This window comes from Pygocentrus nattereri, chromosome 11, assembly GCF_015220715.1.
Source record: "Pygocentrus nattereri isolate fPygNat1 chromosome 11, fPygNat1.pri, whole genome shotgun sequence".
Classification (NCBI taxonomy): Eukaryota; Metazoa; Chordata; class Actinopteri; order Characiformes; family Serrasalmidae; genus Pygocentrus; species Pygocentrus nattereri.
In genome coordinates this window covers 22066091-22071876 of record NC_051221.1, presented here as the reverse complement: position 1 = coordinate 22071876, position 5786 = coordinate 22066091, and positions in this window count along the sequence as shown.

Here is a 5786-nt window from a genome sequence, read left to right as displayed (position 1 = left end):
GATAATGACCCTAAACATATGGCAAGATCTACACAGAAATGGTTGACCACACACAGAATCAAGCTCCTCCCATGGCCATCTCAGTCCCCAGACCTTAACCCCATTGAAAACCTGTGGGGTGAGCTGAAGAGGAGAGTGCAGAGGAGAGGACCCAGGTCGCTGGATGATTTAGAGAGATTGTGCAAAGAGGAATGGTCGAAGATACCTCTTTCTGTGTTCTCCCATCTTGTGAAACATTATAGGAGAAGATTAGGTGCTGTTTTGTTGGCAAAGGGGGGTTGTACAAAGTATTAACATCAGGGGTGCTAATAATTGTGGCACACATTATTTGATGTTAAACAATTATTTCTTAATGTGGGATTTTTTTCCTACTGAATAAATGCACTTGAGATAAAGGTTGGATTTTGCTCTTCTTTCCATCGTGGTCCTATATTATTTAAAAAAACCCTCAATTTATTAGAAGCTAAAGAACACATCTTAACCAGGGGTGCCAATAATTATGGAGGGCACTGTATCTTGAAGGTTTTTCTTAGTTGGAGGCTTCCAGGTATCCTTTGTTCATGAAGGTCTCTCATCTAAAAAGGTCATACAATATACATGTGCTGGGTAAGACAGTCGGTGTGATATTACTCTGACCTGTTTTGCTGCTTCATTTCAGCAGTACACAGATATTTATACACAGAACAGCCAGTGTGTCATTTCTGGTTAGTTATCTCCTACCTTCACTGCTGTCTCCAAGTTTGACGGGTCTCTCTGTTGTCCATTTTGGATGTACAATGCCTTCTTCTCTTTCGACAGCAGATTTGTACTTTCTGCTCTGGGGGCTTTCTGAAACTTATCCAAATATCAAAAGGTAACAGTGAAATAAAAACAATCTTGTTAGGTAGAAGACTTGTGCTGCCTCAGGTTCATTCCACAACAACTCATTTGGGTCTGTCCATAAAGCTGATTTGTCAAGCTTTAAAAATGATTTGCTAAACAAAATATTTGGAGCACAGCTTTTAGAATTTACATGGTTTTCTAAGTCAAATAGAAGTTTTTATAGTTTTAAAGTAACCTTTAAACCTGGAAAAAGTGAATGGAATGGAAAGTGAATATTTGTGGCAGTTATGGCTGAATTAAAAGGCTTATTGAAAGATTGATTTCATGCAATCTTGTCAGCAATGAGTCAGCATGAGGTAAATGAAGTCTTCCTTCATGTGAAATGTGTCAAAAGAATTTTTTGTATATAGCCATCCTCCAAGGCTTTTTAATTCAGTGGAAGTGCCATGGACATTTTTTCCAAAGCTTTTAAAGACCAATTTATAAAAATCTTTCAAGATTTATTTCCCTTGCATTAGACCTTAAGATTTTGCAGTTTTTAGAAGGAATCTATAATGTATCAGGACTGGCTCTACGTGAGTTTGTGTGGAATTAACAGTGATGTACAGTCAATTAATCAAATAAGACTTTAAAATAAGACTACCCTTATAAAGCGTTTTAAATGGTTTACAATCAGCTTATTAATGGTTATTAATTAGGCTGTAAACACCTTAAAAATTATTATTAAGCAGTTGTAACAAAACAGGGCCAAAGTGATCTGTTACTTGCCCAATAGTGAACCAGCATTAATTTATATAGTCACTTAAAAAGGATGGTTTGTTAAGGGTTCTTCAGTAAAAAAAAAAATGGTTCTATATAGAACCATGAACACTCCAAGTACTCGGTGCATGATTAAAGGGTTCTTTGCATCATGAAAGGGTTCTTCAGAGTAATGGAGAATGTGCCGAAAAGTGTTCTAAATAGCACCAAAAAGGTTCTGTTATTGTTGTGATGTCAGGCTTGTTACAATAGATGAACTGTTTTTGATGCTATATAGAACCCTTTTCAAAAAGATTCTATTCTACATCAATCTGAAGAACCATTTCATAGTGCAAAGAACCCTTTAATCATACACAGGGATCTTTGAGTGTTCATGGTTCTATATAGAACAAATTTCTTGGCTAAAGAACCCTTAAAGAGCCATCATTTGTAAGTGTGTAGATAAACTGCAATTCATGCAGTTATAATGTGTTATAACTGTTTACTAATGATCGTTGAGGTTTTTATAATTAATAACAATTAATACATTCATTTTAAACCATTCATAAACCACTTATAAGGGTCGTCTTTTTCTGAAGTGGTAATCAAATAATTTGTCTTCTCACTCTGACTTTAGTTCAGTACATAAACCTCATACACATTAAAAACAAGTAAAAGAACTATGAACGCTGCATTGGCCACCATTGTATATAAATTTTGCATGCTTGGAAACTCAACTTTACCTGTTGTGGCAACGACACATATTTTTCTGGACATCTAGTTGTCTTCATCCAGGATCTCCTCCTTTTTCACCCTTCTGGTAGGACTGGTTTGCAGCCTGTAACTGTACTCTTACGGAAATACACACAGCTTGCACACAGCTACTGTATATTACTTTTAGAAAAGCTTTAAAAAGACAATTAGATTTTTATAAACGGTACAGTTCTGACATTTTTATTATCATAATAGAACATATAGAGCATAAAGGCTTTCGCCAGAGCATCACACACGCACACACATGCAACATCACACAAGCAAAGACTGTTAGTTCTTAACGTTCTCTCCTTGTACTGTAGGCCACTACTCAACACTTCTTTGAGGTCTGCTACTATGTCATCCAGAAAATGCAGACTGTTGGACATTTGTTTCCACATAATTCTCCCTGAGTTAGCCTTTCCACCACCATGGACATTTACACCTCCAGATGCAGAAAAAGGGCCACTGGCATCATGAAGGACCCCACTCACCCAGCACCCACACTTTTTGTCCCGCTCCCCTCAGGTAGGAGGTTGCGGAGCATTAAGAGTAAAACAACCAGACTGAGCAACAGCTTCTTCCCTGAAGCCATAAGACTCTTAAATTGCAATTAGACGTCACTGCAATGGCACTTTGTGTCCACTTATTTATCACCCCTAACACGTCACTTTATACATATCACTTATACATCACCAGTGGTTCATGCTGCTATTATTTGCACCTTTTATTTATTTTTTATGTTACTTTTGGGATTTAAGTGGGACCGAGAGTACAATGTTTAGTTCCACCACATGTACCACATGTGATGCAAATGAAAATAAAGCCTTATCTATCTATCTATCTATCTATCTATCTATCTATCTATCTATCTATCTATCTGAGCTCTAGAACAGTGACTGTCCATCAGCATTAAAAGACAGGTTAACTGTGTCATAATCTGACAGATGTTCACATCTACATGCCTGTTTAGGCATGTAGAGGTGGTCAAGACAACTTGCTGAAGTGCAGACCGAGCATCAGAATGGGGGAAGAAAGGGAATTTAAGTGACTTTGAACGTGGCGTGGTTGTTGGTGCCAGACTGGCTGGTCTGAGTATTTCATAAACTGCTGATCTACTGGGATTTTCACACCCAACCATCTCTAGGGTTTACAGAGAATGGTCAGAAAAAGAGGAAATATCCAGTGAGCGGTCAGTTGTGTGGACGAAAATGCCTTGTTGATGTGAGAGGTCAGAGGAGAATGGGCAGACTGGGTCGAGACGATAGAAAGGCAACAGGACTCAAATAACCAACCAAAATCTCTGAGGAATGTTTCCAACACCTGGTTGAAAGAATGCCACGAAGAATTAAAGCAGTTCTGAAGGCAAAAGGGGTCCAACCTTTTACTAGCACTAACCGGTGAGCATATTTTTCCTGTCAAAATGTATAACCAAGGATGTGCTCTTGTGAGAGTGTCTCCCCACTGCAGAGGAGATGCTCTGATAGCGGAGGGGAAAGTGGCGAATGTTTCAGCTCCATTAGCGATTCCAGAGAACAGCATTTTAACGGAAACAGTTCCGGCTCAGCTCACAACATGGCGCGAGGCGGGGTTTAGCATTAACATTAGCGAACTAGCTCGCTAGTGTCCCAAACCACACACTTCTGAACTTCGCATATTACAGTAATGAGTGCACTTCTAATGGTATATGTGCCATTTTACACTTAGTGGTCATGTGCGCGATTTGGGACGAGGCGTATCTTACTGCGATTAATCTTCTTCCCCCAACTGCTCCGGCATGGAGGATGTGCTCCCGTGCCAGCTACGGTCGGCTTTACAAAGCCGTCAGCACTGCTGACAACCTTTTTTCTGGGTTCAGCTTCCACACTTCTGAGGGCTTTGTTTTTGAGGCTGTCACCGCGCTGTTGTTAACTCTCCAGTAAGCGGTAATGTCTAAACATTCCTGGCGAGCGCGAGAAGGACGCGTAATGACGTCATCAACCAATCGACTACTAAATTAGTCGCCAACTCATTTGGACGTGGATTTTAGTCTAATAAGTCGAATAATCACTGCTCCCCTAATTGTTACTTCAATTTAATCTCTGATAGTTTTCTATTCATCGAAGTCTAAGTTTGTTTATTTTAGACCACCAGCATTTCCACTTTTTCTGTGGTTGTGATGTCTCAGCACATGGTTGTTTGCTTGCTTCTGAGTGACTGATCTACAAGCAGTTCACAGGCTCTGTGTTATCAGGTTAAACCTCCCCACTTAAAACTTGATAATATATGCTCGAATTAAAATTGCACTCAGTCATGATTTTATTCCACAACAACCGGTAAACTGACACACACTCTTCTGTGTTGTCGTTTCATCTTTTTTCCCTACTTTTTGCATAATTAGGAAACTCCAGATACACTTTGCATTGGGTTAAAATTCCATTATGATGGAACCAACAGAAAAAGTCATTAACAAGTCCTGTTAAAAATGTTAACAGGTTAAAAATGTTTTTTCCTTCTCTCATCAAGTTACCATTTTGGAGATACAAGGTTTTGACAGTTGTGTTTTCTTTGGTACTGTTCTGTTGCACAATGCTGTGCATGTACTTCTCTGCCATAATTTCAAAACTACCAAAAGCTTTTCAAAACTATCAGAAAACAATGACTTGGTGTGAGGCAATGTATTCCTAATCTCATCCAACAGCTTTCTGTGAGTCGGTAAGTTTCTCTAGAATGGAGCCTTTCCCCATCACCACTCTAAATGACTTTGTCTACGTCTAAATGATTTAATTTAGATTTACATTTTAAAAGGTGTTATTTCCCCTTTAATAGCTCATGGTGTGTTAATTTGAACACATGTAATCTTTAACCTTATGTATGTTCTTCTGACATCATACTGATGTCACACTTGTTTTGAGAGCAGAAGTTGAAGGTGTTAAGGGCAGGAGCCGCAACTCTTAGCTGCCGTGACTCAGGGGTTGCTGTCGTCATGGCAACAAAAACCTACACAAGAAAGTCAAGCCCACTCTTCACTCCACCAGCCCAGTGGGCTCAAAGCAAAGCCTGCCCTCTTTTACTTCCTGTTCAGTAACTGCTACGGCACATCTCACAGCAGTATTGCTCTCTCTGTTCATCCAGGCTTCTCTATGGGAAAATTCTTCTGACCTTAGAACTAAAGTTAATGTCTTGGTGTGGGCTCACCAGAACAAATAAAACATTAATAGCAACAACGAAATAAAAGCTTTTTTTTGTTCAAGCTGTTATTTATTGACAGTAATTTGGCGCCGAGAAAGTTCATGAAATCTGCAACAGCACAAAAAATGTTTTTAAGGTTGTAAACTCCTTAGATCTAATAAAAGAATGCTTCAAAACCTGTGAGCTTTTTAGCGATGGCGGACTGAAAACCCTAAAGGCATCTGAAATCCCAGAGCTTTTCAAAACAAAGTACTAGTGCAATTCTTCATTGTGCCACATGAAAAATAAAACTGAAAAAGGAA